The sequence below is a fragment of the Triturus cristatus genome, chromosome 7, assembly GCF_964204655.1.
Source record: "Triturus cristatus chromosome 7, aTriCri1.1, whole genome shotgun sequence".
Classification (NCBI taxonomy): Eukaryota; Metazoa; Chordata; class Amphibia; order Caudata; family Salamandridae; genus Triturus; species Triturus cristatus.
The window spans coordinates 500,568,663-500,586,471 of NC_140590.1; positions in this window are offsets into that span (position 1 = coordinate 500,568,663).

The window sequence follows — 17,809 nt, forward strand, 5'->3', positions numbered from 1 at the left end:
ACTTATTTCTTTAACCTGTTGTGGTGTCCATTTGCAGTGTTTTCACTGTACTACTGTATGTGTTCAAAAATGCTTTACACACTGCCTCTGAGATAAGTCTGTCTGCTCGTGCCAAGCTACCAAGGGGTTGAGCAGGGGTTATTTTAGAAGTGTATCCCCCTTACCCTGACTAGAAGCAAGGGTCCCTATTTGGACAAAGGTACCTACCTCTTCCAACTAGAGACCCCCATTTCTAAAATTGGTAATCAGCGGTGAGGATCTGGACTTGCATTTGTGTCTTACATACAGTGATTGGTGTATACTACTGGTATATTGCATACCATTACACAACCACATACATTTGGTGGAACTTTTTCCTTGGGACTATTTTTTTTCCTTGCAACTGAGAACTGCCAACCTTCATCATGTCAAAACTAGCATCACTTGCATCTGTTGATATTGAATTTGAAGCGGAGAGGGTTGCTACCTACACTGTGCCACAACTTAAAGCTGTCTGCAAAAAATCTCTGTAAGAGGTCTCACCAGTAAGGAGGAATACCAAAAGGCGCTAAGGGCCTGGTTGGAGTTAAGGAATGAAAGTGAGCATACCGATGAGCCGATGGTGGAGGGAGAGGATTTGGAGGAGCAGCAGAATGGGCTAGTGGGTCTGCCTGGGGGTAGGGTATCTTCCTGGGGGGACAGCAGTGTCTCTTCAAAGGGGATGTCTCCAGAAGAAGAGCTGGAGGACAGGGAGGAAACCAGGATGCATGAGTTGGAGCTCACAAAGCTCAAGCTGGGGAAGGAGGATAATGAGTTGGCATTTCAGAGGGAAGTATTAGCCCTGGAGGGGAAAAATATGCTCTTAGAGCATGAAAGAGTGTTGAGGGAGCTGGATCTAAAGGCAAAGAGTTAAGAGTCGAATCCCCATGGTGGCAGCACACCATCAGTGCTTGGAGAAAAAAAGGTATGAATTCCAAAATATGGTATTAAGGATTTCATGAAGAATGAGGACATTGGTCAGTGGTTCAAGGCCTATGGAGTGGCTATGTGGTCCCACAGAGTGCCTGAGAGAGATTGGGGAGCGGGGTTGTGGGCCACTTTATCAGTGAAGGAAGTGTGGTAAATAATTTAATTACCGGTACTTAATTTGATGCGGAAAACTAATAAGAACAGCTCAGTAAAATAAGAGGCAGAATCCGTGGTATTAGAGGTTCGGAACGGGCTTTATTCCTATACAAAGGAACATAATTCGAATTATGGGCCTTCTATTCCATTACCACGAAAGTTCAGGAAGGAAGGAACAATACATTATTGACAGGTAATCATTTTTATAGAAAAGGCATTACAGTGAAACAGATGCAGGAGGGGTAACAGTTGATAACAGAGATAAAGGCATACATGCGTAACTAAAATGGGTGTAACTAGGCGTAACTAAAGAGCGTCATTAGGTATGATGTCACAAATGGGTGGTTTCATGAAAGAATTTCGCAATGTCAGCAAAAATACTTGGCAGAGATGCGCGCGCAGCAGTATGACGTGTGATTTGACGTGCAACTAGGGGGAGAATGGGACTTGACATTTAGCTCTACATGTGGAGACAAAAGTCTGGGGTTATGTCAACCTAATCCCAAATCATATCTAATATCCTATGTTTAAAGAACTGTGTTATCCAAAAAGAGAGGTCTCTTAGGATAGAATCTTATTCTATACTGACTATACTGACTGTTAGTGCGTGTACAAGCGTCTAAGTGTCTACACTAGATGCGAGGGGGTAGGAATATTCCATGGTAACGGGGCTGTGAATTACTTGCATGAGGGCAGCGAGGCCTGGCCCCTTTGCACGGTAGCTGGAGGAATGTTTACCTAAACTGCTAGAAAGGAATGCATCGGATGAGGGGCGGAGGAGATAATCTTGAAGGTGAAGTACAGTTTTCTGGCAGGCTACGGGCTGGATCAGGCTCCGTTAGCCGCGCAGGGAGTAAGACAAAGTTCATGGTCACAGATGCAGGCTCAGACTGGAGCTTTCAGAGGCAGAAGGCAGAAAAGGCTTGGTGGCAGAATCAGGGCCTACTTGCCTGGACTGTAAAATGGGATAAATGAACCATATAAAGCCGGTGGCCTTTCATACTTAGGAATGGAATATCCGGCCCATTCATGGCGGATCTGAAAGAGGACATGTTGACGGTGGACGCACATGTGTTTGCGTCTTCATAACTGGAACTGGAGGGAACATACATGTACTTGTGACTTATACATGAAACCGTTGGGGTCCAAGATAGGGGACATAACCGACCATAAAAATCCATATTTCCACATTCCCTCCTTGTCCCCTACTTGCCCTTAGGAGATATCAATCTTCATCAATCCATCGATCTGTTCATATAACATCATTTGTTCTTCTTTCTTCTTCCGGGATCTTGAACGAAAACTTGGATGTGGGATACACGAGGTGGCACATAGACCACAAATCGCTGGCCCACATTGTAGACATAAGCAGCAACTGAATAGTATGAGAAAGCCAATACCTAGGAAGGAGAGCATTCTCCATCCCCAGGCTGACAACACGCCCCAGAACCAACCGGACCAAGTCCAGGTGCCTGGACTCTGGTGTATCTGGCTTACAATCTTATGAAGGCGAGTTATGGCTTTATATACTGACGGTGAATTTTCTGGTATGAAAATGCAACAACTTGATCCGATGACCCTACAAGCTCCGCCCCTATCGGCCAGGATGACGTCAAGGACAAGACGATTTTGAAGCACAACAATCCGCATAGCAGACTGTTCTTCTGTTAAATTGCCTAAGGCGGAAATAGTTTCGTTCACTACTGCTTCAAGGGTTCTGGTTAATCTACGTATCAACTTACTATTAGTGACTGTACCTATATAGGGAAAGAAACCTTTATTGAAATCTGTGTATTTTTCCCATGCTGTTTCAGTGTAATCGACAATTGGGAGATCTCTCTGCTGTCTACTGTGTACTAAATGAGTATTTCTATGATAATCAGGAGGAGCTAAGAAAACAGGTGGTAGAAGGAATGCTATGTAACAGGTACCATCCCAATCTAAAGGTAGACGTATATATGCGGTCTGGCCACATATAAAGTAGGAATGACGAGAAGCTCTAAATGTAGACTTGCCTTGATCACTGAATTTTATCACAGTGGTGCATTTACTATGGCCCATGTGTATGGAGCCATTCTTTCTTATGCATAGTTCCCCTTTAACTGGGAATACGGACATGGCGGGCAATATTGGTGTAGCTTCAGATTCAACGTTCAGGATCATGAGGTTAAGTGTAAAATTACCTAATCCATATACTTCATTTTCTAGATCAGTTCCTGTTCTTTTGGGAAGTCCCTCCTTGTTAGGGTAGCAGACTTTAAGCAAAACTAAGTTCAGGTTTCCCCATACCCAGTTGTCTTGATAAGCTACTGAGTTTGAATCTAAGGAATTAATTAAACTAAACCATGCTCCACAGGAGCCATTGTGTGTGAACGGATATGGAAAGAGGGGCAAAACTCCCTTATAGTTCTGATAGGGAGGGAGTCGGCCACATATCCAACAATTTGTAGCATTGCTAGTCTGATGGGAATGATGTAACATACTAATAAAAGTGTTGTTGCGCAGCGCAAATCTATATGACAACTCATGCGGAGGAAATTCACTAAAAGAATGTTCAGCAGTAACATTGTAAACATGTTTAGAAATAGGATAATATATGTGCAACAATATACTTGCAGCGATTATTAAAAGACATAAGAAAAACAAAATTAATAACGTCACTGTGCAATGACTACGCAGTGATTTACAGTACCCATGTTTCTTGAGCTGCATTTGATTATTTCTTTCTCTATTCCGGTCCAGAGGATACATGTCAGAGACAAATTCAACCGATTCACCTTGGAGAGGACTTAAACAATCAAATTGTCTGACTGACTGGACCTCAATTTTAGTCTGTATAGTTCTGAGTTCGATTGCTCAACCAAAGGGAGCTTTGAGTCTGTCTTTGAGGAAATACAGGGTTTAGTCTCTATATCGGATGGTAGTCCATAAAATTTCTTGATATGACTCGAGTGTATCCAACCTTTGCGACCTTCGATCTTCACGGCTGTCCTCGTGGTGAGCAGTACAAGTTGAGGCGATTTCCACCTAGGATCCAGCTGAGTCTTCCGGTCAAAATTCCGCACTAACACCAAGTCCCCGGGAACTACGTCATGGGGTTTCACCTCGGTGTTGTCGGGAAAGGCTGCAGCTACCTGTGAACGACAAGATTGTAGTGCAGACATCAAGGAAGCCAGGAAATCTGTCAGCATATTACAGTCAACGTCAGTGATTTTACGAGGTATAGGCGTCCCCCACATATTTGGTGGTCTACCGAAGATCACCTCATACGGGGATAGCCCTGTTCGAGAATGTGCTACCATTCTCATGTAAAAGAGTGCAACTGGTAAGGCTACTACCCAATCGACACCTTTCTGTCTACATATTTTGGACAATCTAATTTTCAGAGTTTGATTATGTCGTTCCACGAGACCTGCTGCCTCGGGGTGTCGGACACAGTGAAATCTCCATTGATAGCCTAACAAAAGTGAAACGTGTTTCATTAGTTCGGATGAGAACGGCTGGCCGTTATCTGAGTAGATAACACGTGGTAAACCGTACCGTGGGAAGAATTCTCGAACCAACTGTTTGGCAGTAGTCGGGGCAGTGTAATCTGAAACCGGGTATGCTTCTGTCCAACGGGAAAGAGCACAAACAACTACAAGAACATATTTGAATCCTCGACATCGTTCCATCTGGATATAATCCATCTGGAGGGCTTCAAAAGCGTGATCAGGAGGCTGAAATCCACCCTGTTCTACGGGAATGCTTTTACCTGGGTTAAACTGACAACATATCATACAGGTACGAACTTTTTGTTTAGCTGCGGCTCGTAAATGTTTGTTGAACCAAATGTGTTGAATGCTGTCTAGCATAGCCTTTTCTCCTAGGTGCGCTGGACTATGTATTGTATTAATGATGACTTGGACCATTGAGTCGGGAAGAAACCATATAGATTTTTCCTTCGTCATCCATCCCTGATCTGTTTGGATCCCTCCTAATTCAGTCCATTTCTTTATTTCATCTGGTGTAGCATGTGTCTGTATGTCAATTACGTCAAGAGCGGGATCCTTAACCGTCATGCAATGTGTTGGTGTCAGAACTATTGTCTTTGTCATGTCAGATGTGTGAGTTTTATTCTGAGCAGTCTGTTTAGCTGTTTTGTCAGCTAGGTCATTGCCTTGGGAAATGATATCAGTAACTTTCGTATGAGCTTTACATTTCATAATTGATATTGCAGTGGGTAGATGTATTGCATCTAATAAGGCATGAATGAGGGGTCCGTGCTGAATGTGGGCACCGTGAGAAGTTAAATAACCTCTCTCTCGCCACAGTACGCCGAAGTCATGGACGACTCCGAATGCATAACGTGAATCAGTGTATATGTTGACTTTCTTATTTGTGGCTTGAATACAGGCTTGTGTCAGAGCGATGAGCTCTGCTGCTTGAGCTGACAAGGTATTAATACGATTTGTTTCAATGACTTCAGTGTCTGTTGTGACTGCATACGCGGCCACTAGCTCTCCTGTACTTGTTCTCATACATGAACCATCTACATACAACGTCAGGTCTGGATCTGACAATGGGACGTCTGTCAAGTCTTGTCTGGGTTTCGTCGTGATAGTAATAACTTCAATACAATCATGTGCTAGTGGGTCTGTTCCATTTACTGGCAAAAGTGTGGCAGGATTTAACGTATTACAACGTCTGATTTCTATATGTGGCTGAAACAATGTTAATTCGTAACCAGTGAGTCTTGCTATCGTCAAGTGTTGTGTTTGTGTGCGGTTCAAGAGAACCTCTACTGCGTGTGGTACTTGTACTGTTAATTGATGTCCTAACACTATGGCATCGCTTTGTCTGATTGCTAAAGCTGTTGCTGCCACTGATTTCAGGCACGCAGGCAGAGCCTGAGCTACTGGATCTAATGTACTAGAGAAATAAGCACATGGTTTATGTGATCCTGCTTGTTCCTGAGTGAGTACTGACAAAGCAGTACCTTCGCGTTCTGTAACAAAGAGTGTAAACTGTTTACTGTAACATGGTGTTGGCATAAAGCTTTCTTTAGGCTTTCAAAAGCTTGTGTATGTTCCTGAGTCCAAGGGAGGACAGTCGATGTGGCCGCCTCCTGTGTTGTCAACTGAATGAGTGGTTTTGCTAGAAATGCATACTGAGGGATCCACTGCCTACAGTATGAAGTGAGGCCTATAAAAGCCCGTACCTCCTTTTGTGTCTTGGGTATTGGCATGTTAGCAATTAACTGGATGCGATCTGACGTAAGCTGCCTTCCCTCCTTGGACAGCGAGTGCCCAAGGTAAACAACTCGCTGGACACAGAATTGCAGCTTAGAAGGGGACACCTTGTGCCCCTTTTCGGCCAAAAATTGTAAAACCGTCAGTGAAGCTTTTTCACATTCAGTTTCGCTTCTAGCGGTGATCAGCAGATCATCGACATATTGAAGCAGGGCAGTGTTGACTGGCATGTGGATACTGTCAAGTTCTCTTTTCAGTGCTTGGCTATAGATGATGGGGCTTTCTGTGAATCCTTGAGGTGCGCGTGTGAATTTAAAGCTTCGTCCATTTAAACTAAATCCGAACAAGTATTGGCTTTCCGGATCTATTGGGACGCTGAAAAAGGCATTCTTGAGATCAATTACAGTAAAGAATGTTGCTTCGGAATCAATGGCTGTCAGTAATGAAGAAATGTCTGGAACTACGGGGTATTGTGGTACAATACATTTATTTAATTCGCGCAGATCAATAACCAATCGATATACTGGCGGGGCTTTTGGATCAGTTCATTTAAGGATCGGAATTATCGGGGAATTACATACATTGGAGTCGGTTTCCACAACCACTCCTTGGGTAATAAGCTCGTCAATGATTTGCAGTAAAGCCACTACAGCATTTGGGGGTAACTTGTATTGTCGCATTCGTGGTAGTACCACTCCTGTCTTTAGTGTGACTCGATATGGTGTAATGTTCATGCAACCAACATCTGTAGGGCCTTGCGCCCATAAATGTGTGGGTAAAGTCTGCAGTCGGTGATCCATGTCTCTGGATACGTAGTGACCTTTAAAGTCACGTAAAAATAGTCGTACTCCTTCCGGAGAACAACATATTATAGCTCCTAGAGCTTTCAATGTTTTTATACCTAACAGGTTTTCTGGACATGATTTAGTAAGCAATAAATCTGTAGTTCGTGTCAAGGGACCAATCGTAAGTGGAAGAGGCTGTGATACTTCGTTAATGATAGGTTTTCCTGAAAAACCAAGGGAAATATTCTGTGAGCCTGAGAGGGGTGCCCCTGGAACTTCACTACGTTTTATTGTTGTTCGGCTTGCCCCTGTATCAAGTAAAAATTTTCTATCCTGGCCTAATAGTTCACTGTGTACATAAGGTCCTTCTTGATCTACAGGGACCTCGATAAGGGGTAAGCCAACTTCCCTCTCTAGGCTGTTTCATGAGTATCGTTGATAATCAGGGTAGTCATACTGTGCGGTCTGGTACATCTGTCGTGTCGTTGTTGGTGTGGCAGCAATAGGCTGCGGTGGTGGAGCTGGCATAGACTGTTGCGGAGCTGGCATGGCCTGTGCATGCTGCGGGGCTCCTTGTTGGTTCTGATCCTGTCTAAGTGGCCGTGGTCTTTCTTTTGTATTACCTATGGCGATATTATGTTTTAAAACTGGACAATCGTGTACATAATGACCTGGCTGTTTACAATAGTTGCATGTCCCTTTTACAGAACCTGCTGAAACACTGGACTGTGTCATACCCTTTTTATGACCGTCAGCTGGAACTGTCTGGGAAACTAGCATTTTCATTTTCGTGTCTTTCATGCGTCTTTGTTCATGTTCTTGTTCCTCTCTAATTCTATTTTGATGGTACTGTAGCATTTGTAACATTTGTGACGGAGTGTTACCTTGCCAGGTACTCTTGAATTTCAATACTCTATTCTTAACTTGGGGCAGGGCATTTTCAACTAATTTTGTCACAAACAGATGTGGATACGATTCGCTACTTGCTTTTATTCCACTATTTATACCAAAACATTTTTCGAATCGGGCATAAAAATCACTAGTGTCTTCATCTTGTTTTTGTTTACAGGCTGAGATTGCACCCCAGTCTTCCTTTTTCGTAGTTAATAAACGTGGCAGTACCTGTACTAATAAACCTGGTAGTATTTTGGTCTTTTCCCCAAGCCCTAAACCTGGACCTCGAGCTGTTTCTTCGTTTTCTAATGCTGTCCAATCTATCTTTTGGTCTCCCACCTCCCAATCCTTTTCTTTGAGTTTTTCATAAATGCCCGCAGGCATTAATACCTTTAATATTTTCATAATGTCGGGATAGGTATACTCTCCCATGCGCAACATGTCTTTAATTTCACGGTGGAAACCCGCTGGGTCTTTGTCATGACTGGGTACCACTTTCTTCATTTCTAATAGTTCCATTTTAGATATGGGTGTGTATACAAACACACGTTTAAACTGATTGTCATCACCTTTTATCGGGTGGACTTCGCGTAAGGGATTCTGTCTATCCATATAATACGTCGTTCTTTCCTTGATGGGCAGTGAGACATGTTCGGGGCATACAAAAAGAATGTACTGCTTTCTGGATTCTAGTATTTCTCTAATTAACTCAGTACCTGAACCTCTCCATTTATTCGTGAGTAATTCAGTTAACATATCAGGTAAGGGACCAGGATCGGAGTGTTGGCTTTTATATAATATAAGGAGTTGTTGAATCATGTAGATACCAGCTAAACGCTGTTCATCTGGGGTGAGGTTCAAAAACGTGTGTGCTAGTGTATCATCACTATATTTTCCGGGACTGTCAACCCAGTGAACGGCTGACCTGGCTAATTCTTGTTCGTCCATAGAATCGAGTATATGATAACCCCTTCGTTCTCGGAGTAATATGTCAGCGGCTTGGAACGAATGTTCGGGGGACCTTATATTTATTATAGGGGTTTGGAAATTTCTGTTATTTTCTGGACGTATCGGACGTATCGGATCAGTAAAGCATCTAGTATTATTACAAGATCTTCCTCTACCTACATAGGCCATAGTTTCTAACTGTCCTGTGGGCAGTTCTAATTCTTCCTCCTCCTCGTTTTGTTCAGGCTGGTCTACCGCCAATCTTTCTTCGTGTATTCGTTCTACTTCTTTGCGGATCTTTCGGCACATAGCTACTATACTTAGTAGTTTATCATGTCTCCCCTCTGATATATTCTGACTCCATGTGGTAAGAATTCGCATTTCTTCCGGATTTACCCCTGGTCGGTCTTGATTTCTGACCACACAATTTATGAGGAAACGTAACAGTTCTCCCTGTATCTCCACTTTCTGGTACTCCATGGCTCTATTAATACTTTCAGAATCTCGCCCTGACTGGATAAAATGATATATATTTTCTAAATGTGTACTCATTCCTGGTAGCCTCCCTAAATATATTGCAGCTCGTCGGATACGTAATGAGGCCAGCAGCATTTCATCCTTTTTGCCGGGCACAGGGTCATATCTACAATCTACTAGAAGTTCCTTAAGCATGTCGGGAGTTACTAGTTTGGGCGTACGTTGGTGGGCTAATTCTTGAAAGGAAAGTTTATTTACTCTGGGTGGCGTGGAAAAAATGTTTGTTGTACCTCCTGTAGCACCGCCTAGGGTGCTGGGTGTGAAAGGATTCGTTGAACGTGATATAGCAACCATAGGTGTGGGTACAGCTGTAGAAACAGATGTGCTTGCCGGAACTTGTGTCGGAGTTTGTTGTTGCGGAGGTACAGACGGAGGGTCTTGGCGTTGAACCCCCTCGGCAGGCGGTCTATGTGGTGCAGTATTAGCATACTCGGGAGCTGCGTCGTCTAAATAAGAGGAAAGGAAAACATCTTCTGCGGTTCTGGGATGCCCTTTGGGATGTGATTTTATCGGAAACAACGGAGGTGGCAAGTCTTTGGGTAACTCCGGAGTAGCCTTAGGTAACCCTTCGGCCAGAAGAGGATACATACCATTCATAAGGGCATTTCTTTGTCTGTCTACTTGTTCTGCTTTTGCTCGGGTACCTTCTTCAATTAATAGATTTTCTCGGACTTTATTTGAATTCTCCTTACTCTTCTCTTCCTGTCTGAGTGCTTTTTCTGTACGTCTATACGATTCTTTACGCCATAATTCAATGGCATCTTTCTGTGATTGTCTAGCTTTCTTTTTCCATAATTCTTCCTCTACTTTCATGATGCAATCTGCATCCCAGGTCCCAGTTGCGGGCCACCTCTGACTTTCTGGTAATTCCTTGGTGTAGTCTACCCATAAATCAAGAAATAATATGGCGTCTAGGCCATGTTTATGATACATGAAGTACCCTGGAGTGTCCCTAGGAGGAATGGGAACAGCTTCTTCGAGTACCCCTTTTCTAGTTTTGATCTGTCTTAATTTCGAAAAGAGCGGCATATTGAGAACTGATCTAATACCTAATTTTGAACACGTTTAATACAACAAAGCACAATAATGAACAGTCATTCACACCACAATATGCAGAACGTATTTAAAACATTTAACATTTAATGAACAACAATGATGGCCATTTAGGGATCTCGTCACTAAGCATAATACTCGGCACTAACTAGGTAATTCTGAATTATATACTAGACATACTAGATATACTGCTAAACAGTACAGATACACTGCTGAAACAGTGCAGACCGGATTTGTGTACCCAAACCCGTCTTGACCGGCACAACCTATGTGCACGTCAGAACGCCTCCCCGGCAATGGTACTCACCGGGTAGCTCGGAACGGAAGGCCTCGGAACTGAACTGAACTGGACTCGGACCGGACTGGACTCGACTCGAAACTTCGGAACTTCGGAACCTGGTGGGCCTCTGTATACCTCAGATCTTGCTCTCTCAGCTAGGTTCTGGTCGGGATACTTCGCACTTCTCACCGCCTCGTCTGGGTGTTGATTGCAGCCTCAGTTACCCCCGCTCGGCAGGAGGGAGATACAGGAAATCCTGTGGGTACGCGTTGTTGTCCGTCCAGCTGTGGCAGGAGACCGGGCCTGCAACGCACCTCCGGCGCGTGAGATGAGAAAGTGTCCCTGTTCGGGCGCCATATATGTTGTAAATAATTTAATTACCGGTACTTAATTTGATGCGGAAAACTAATAAGAACAGCTCAGTAAAATAAGAGGCAGAATCCGTGGTATTAGAGGTTCGGAACGGGCTTTATTCCTATACAAAGGAACATAATTCGAATTATGGGCCTTCTATTCCATCACCACGAAAGTTCAGGAAGGAAGGAACAATACATTATTGACAGGTAATCATTTTTATAGAAAAGGCATTACAGTGAAACAGATGCAGGAGGCGTAACAGTTGATAACAGAGATAAAGGCATACATGCGTAACTAAAATGGGTGTAACTAGGCGTAACTAAAGAGCGTCATTAGGTATGATGTCACAAATGGGTGGTTTCATGAAAGAATTTCGCAATGTCAGCAAAAATACTTGGCAGAGATGCGCGCGCAGCAGTATGACGTGTGATTTGACGTGCAACTAGGGGGAGAATGGGACTTGACATTTAGCTCTACATGTGGAGACAAAAGTCTGGGGTTATGTCAACCTAATCCCAAATCATATCTAATATCCTATGTTTAAAGAACTGTGTTATCCAAAAAGAGAGGTCTCTTAGGATAGAATCTTATTCTATACTGACTATACTGACTGTTAGTGCGTGTACAAGCGTCTAAGTGTCTACACTAGATGCGAGGGGGTAGGAATATTCCATGGTAACGGGGCTGTGAATTACTTGCATGAGGGCAGCGAGGCCTGGCCCCTTTGCACGGTAGCTGGAGGAATGTTTACCTAAACTGCTAGAAAGGAATGCATCGGATGAGGGGCGGAGGAGATAATCTTGAAGGTGAAGTACAGTTTTCTGGCAGGCTACGGGCTGGATCAGGCTCCGTTAGCCGCGCAGGGAGTAAGACAAAGTTCATGGTCACAGATGCAGGCTCAGACTGGAGCTTTCAGAGGCAGAAGGCAGAAAAGGCTTGGTGGCAGAATCAGGGCCTACTCGCCTGGACTGTAAAATGGGATAAATGAACCATATAAAGCCGGTGGCCTTTCATACTTAGGAATGGAATATCCGGCCCATTCATGGCGGATCTGAAAGAGGACATGTTGACGGTGGACGCACATGTGTTTGCGTCTTCATAACTGGAACTGGAGGGAACATACATGTACTTGTGACTGTTAGAGTCGGGGATCTCTGGTTGGCGCAAGGTTGCCCTTGTGTCAAGCAGGAACCCTCTCCTCCACGTCAGGGCGCAGGATAACCCCTCGCGAATGACCCTTGCTCACCCTCTAGGTGCGTGGCGTGAGCAGCCAAGGCGATTCCTCAGGCGTTGTTGGTTAAGCACTTACAATTGTACACGCAGTAAATACATTAATCCCCCCAGAAACGGACACCAGACTTGGATATATATAAAAATACGTTTCTTTATGTAAAAATAAGGTATATATATCTCAACAGACTTATCACAAAACCAATAACGTTTTCGCTAGGCCACCAGGTTATACAGCAGGCAAATGTTCTTGGTTCGTTGTTTCAAATGGATACTTTGTAGTCTCTTTACTTGCAGTTCCAGTACTCACAGGGATCGACTCCTGGGAACGGGGAAATAAGGCGTTGCGGGCCCCGAGCCCGATACTGGAACTTCTTTCGTGATGTGGAGAGTCGGCACAGGTCGGTGCGACTCTCAGCTTGGGAAGTGTTCTTGGGTCCTCAATCAGCAGGTGTGGGCAAGTAGGCAGGCGCGGCCCACGACCCTTTAGCACGGCGGTGCAGGAGGGTCTCCACAGCGGGGGCGGCGCGGCCTGAGATGTCCGAGGATAGCGAAGCGGGGCCACAGGGCACAGTCAGTGCAGCTGGGTGACCCGGCGTAGATCACAGTCGTCGGACGGCTTCCGGCAGGAGGGGTGATAGCGCGGTCAGCGCGCTCCAGTAGCAGGCGGTGACAGGGATGCAGGCGGCCTGGCCCGGGGACAGAGAGCGGCTCGGGACAGAGCGGGGCTCTCACGGGTTGGAGGCAGGCGAGCTTCTGAGTGTCACGGCCCTAGGAGGGGCGATGAGGGGCGCAGTCTCTTTTCCAGCGGGATGCACACACGGCTCGAATTGGAGGACGAGCAAGAAGCACAAAGAACCCACTGTTCCTGGGGTTCAGTTCAGGGGGCAAGCTCAGATCAAGCCCTTGGAGAATGTTCAAGCACAAAGTAGCAAAGTCTTTTCAGTAAGTCTCTTCCTCTCCTCTCTCAGCAAGGCAAGCAGCAGGCCAGCTCCTCCGGCGTCTTCTTCTCCTTCTAGTCGGGCAGAGGTCCTTTGTGGTAAACAGGATTCTGATTTCTTAGGAGCCAGGCTCCTACTTTTATACCATGATTCTTTTGTTCTTTAGCGCCAGGGGGCCTAGGCCTGGCTCAGTCCAGTTCTGGAGCACTTTGTTATGGTGACTCTGCTCTTTCCTTTCAGCAGCAGGGCAGAGACATCAGCCGCCCCACAGGGGGTGGCGCCGGCTTTGTGGTGGCAGAGCACAGGTCTATTCAAGAGTCAAGGTGTACTCCTCCCACCCATCCAGGTGTAATCTCTCTACCCACCACCTGGCAGCCAACCTGTCTCTGGGGACTCCCCCACCCTGCTCCTTACTGTTGCCAGGCAGAACACATACACACAGCAGAGGCGGACTGAGATGGTCAGGTCAGTAAATACTAACTTTCTAAAAGTAGTATTTACAAACCCAGGATATTAAAATAAACTTGACTACAAGAAGTATTTTATTATTCTGAGTTCAGGCATACCAAACTTGACACTCTACCATGCTCTCTGAGTCCACTGGGGTCACAGCGTTGGCGTGATCCCAGCAGCCCATTCTGGCCTATGGAGAGCAGGTAGCCTTCAATAGTGAAAAACGACAAGGGCTGTAATTCACTACTAAGACATGCCACACACATCAGGGCATGTCCTACCTTATGCCTACAATGCACCCTGCCCTCGGGCCTACCAGAGGGGTGGCTAATATGTAGGTAAGGGAAGGTTTAGGGACTGGCAAGTGGGGGCACTTGCGCAGTCAGCGCGACGGTCCCGGACCGCGCACAGGGTCTGCGGTGGCAGATCCTAGACGTACTTTACAAGGCCGCTTCCGTGGGTGGCGCAACCAGCGCTGCAAGCCCACCAGCAGCATTGGCATTCACAAGCCCTGGCACCCCTGGTGCACTTTACTGGGGACTGACAGTGAATCCAATAAACCAATCATGGACATCAATTTCAGGTACACTTTACTTAGGGAGCACTTGCACTGCGGCACGGATTAGCCGTGGCGCAGTGCCCTGAGCGGACAACACCAGCAAAACAATCGAGGCACACCATCAAAAAGTGGAAGGGAAACTCACGCCAAGGTGCCAGGTCTAACACGTGTCCCCTCCAGCTGAAATGTGGGGAGAACTACCCTTGCCCAGGGGGTTCCTCGTCACTAAGGCGGAAATACCTGGACAGACCGTCAGCGTTGGCGTGATCTGTACCAGGACGGTGTTCCACCGTAAAGTCCATACCCTGTAGGGAGATGGACCACCTCAACAGCTTCGGGTTTTCACCCCTCATTTGCATCAACCATCTGAGGGGCCTGTGGTCCGTCTGAACCCGGAAGTGAGACCCAAACAAGTAGGGTCTTAGCTTCTTCAGCGCCCAGACCACAGCAAACGCTTCTCGCTCAATTGCACTCCACCTACTTTCCCGTGGAAGTAACCTCCTACTGATGAAGGCTACGGGTTGGTCCCAGCCCTCCTCAGTCATCTGTGAAAGAACAGCCCCCACACCATGCTCTGAAGCGTCTGTCTGGACTAGGAATTCCTTGGAGAAGTCAGGGGCCAAGAGCACGGGCGCCGTGCACATGGCAGTCTTCAGGGTGTCGAAAGCTTTCTGACAGGTGTCAGTCCAAATCACGTTCCTGGGCTGCTTCTTCGAAGTCAGCTCTGTCAAGGGGGCAACGATCGTTCCATAGCCCTTGACAAACCTCCTGTAGTACCCAGTGAGCCCCAGGAAGGCCCTCACTGCGGTCTGCGTCTTGGGGGGTTCCCAAGCCAGGATGGTCTCAATTTTGGGTTGCAAGGGTGCCACCTTGCCACTCCCCACTTGGTGTCCCAAGTATACCACGGAACCCTGCCCGATCTGGCACTTGCTTGCCTTGATCGTGAGGCCTGCTCGGCGCAGCGCCATCAACACTTCCCAGAGGTGGCGCAGGTGTTCAGGCCAGGTGGCACTGAACACTGCGATGTCATCCAGGTAGGCGGCACTGAACGCATCCAGCCCAACCAGTACCTGGTTGACCAACCTCTGAAAGGTGGCAGGGGCATTCTTCATCCCAAATGGCATGACTCGGAACTGGAAGTGCCCATCTGGTGTAGAGAATGCTGACCTCTCTTTGGCCCCATCGGTCAAGGCGACCTGCCAGTACCCAGACGTTAAATCAAACGTACTGAGGAACCGGGCAGCCCCCAGCCGATCAATGAGCTCATCAGCTCTGGGGATGGGGTGCGCGTCAGTCTTCGTGACGGAATTGAGTCCTCTGTAGTCCACACAGAACCGGAGTTCAGGTGTGGCTCCCGGCGCAGCAGCTTTGGGGACCAAGACCACGGGGCTGGACCAAGGACTGCTGGAGGACTCAATCACCCCTAGCGCAAGCATTTTGGAGACCTCCTCCTTGATGCAAGCTCTGACCCTGTCAGTTACCCTGTAAGCCTTGTGCTTCACAGGTAAGCTGTCTCCTGTGTCCACATCATGGACGCACCAATCTGTGACACCAGGAACCAGGGAGAATCGGTCGGAAAACTGTCCCAGCAAGTGGCGGCAGTCTTCCTGTTGTTCGGGCGTCAGGGTGGGTGAGAGGTTAACTCCATCCACTGACCCATCTTTCTCAGAGGCCACTAAGAGGTCAGGAAGAGGCTCGGTCTCCTCTTCCATTCCATCATCAGTGGCCAGCAGCATGCCCACTTCGGTCCTCTCTAAGTGGGGCTTAAGGCGGTTAACATGTAGGACCCTCAAAGGGTTCCTGGGAGTCTGCATGTCCACCAAGTAGGTGATAGGACTTTTGCGCTCCACAACCTCAAATGGACCGGTCCACTTATCCTGAAGTGCACACGGCTCCACTGGGGCCAAGACCCACACCTTTTGTCCAGGTTGAAGCTCTACCAGAGTGGCATTCCGGTCGTACCACCGCTTCATCTCCTCCTGGCTGGCTTCCAGATTTGCCTCAGCAAGTTGCCTGAAACGCCGAGTCTGGTTTCGGAAGGCCAGCATGTAACTATATACATTCTGGGGAGGTTTCCTGGGAGATTGCTCCCAGCCTTCCTTTACCAAACTCAGAGGTCCTCTTACCGGGTGACCATACAGAAGCTCAAAGGGGCTGAATCCTAGAGACTTCTGGGGCACCTCTCGGTAAGCGAAGAGCAGGCATGGCAAGAGGACGTCCCACTTACGCCTCATTGGACCGTCCAGGCCCATGATCATGCCTTTGAGGGTTCGGTTGAATCTCTCAACCAACCCATTTCCTTGGGGATGGTAAGGAGTGGTGAACTTGTAAGTTACCCCACACTCCTTCCACAGGGATTTCATATATGTGGATATGAAATTGGTCCCCCTGTCGCTCACCACCTCTAGAGGGAATCCCACTCGGGAGAAAATTCCCATCAGTGCCCGTCCCACCACGGGGGCCGTCACTGTCCTCAGAGGGATGGCTTCAGGGTACCGGGTGGCATGGTCCACCAAGACCAGGATGAACCTGTTGCCCAGGGCTGTCTTGGGATCCAGAGGCCCCACAATGTCAATACCCACTCGTTGGAATGGCGTACCGACCACAGGGAAAGGTTGCAGAGGAGCCTTGTGCTTCCCTCCGCTCTTACCACTTGCCTGGCAAGTCTGACAGGTTCTGCAGTAGGAATCTGAATTCTTGTGCATTTGGGGCCAGTAAAAGTGGGTGACAAGCCTGTCATAGGTCTTGTCCATCCCCAAATGTCCTGCTAACGGCACATCATGAGCCAGCCCCAGTAGGAAGGTTCTGAACTTCTGGGGTACCACCAGCACACGGGCTGACCCAGGTTCAGCAGCCTTAGGCTCGGAATACAGGAGGTCACTCTCCCAGTACACGTAGTGTGTTTTGGCCTGAACACCATTGGCCTGGTCTGCAGCCTGTTGCCGCATACCCACGAGAGAAGGGCATTCTTTCTGCTCCCTGCAGAATTCCTCCCTGGAGGGACCTCCTTCTTGCTGCCAATGGGTCAGCTCAGGCAGATCTCCCAGTTCGGCAATCTGTTCCCCGGTAGGCTCCAGAGCATCCCCCTCAGGGTCTACTTCCTCCTGGGCCGTGGGAACTTCGGGGGCCGGTTTCCCGCGCCTCCTGCGCCTTCTCCCTAAGGCCGGTTCCTGGACCTCTCCCTCAGGCTCCAGGACCCTCTCAACACCCCTACTGGCTGCCATGGACCGGGTGGTCACGCACGCCCAGTCGGGTAGACCCACCATCCTCAGATGCGTGGTCTTCTCCACCTTTTCCCAAGGGGAACTCTCCAGGTCGTTCCCTAGCAGACAATCTACAGGCATGTCAGTTCTCACAGCGACTTGTAGAGTACCAGAGACCTCCCCCCACTCAAAGGGAACTTGAGCCATTGGACAACGACTCTCTACGTTGTCAGC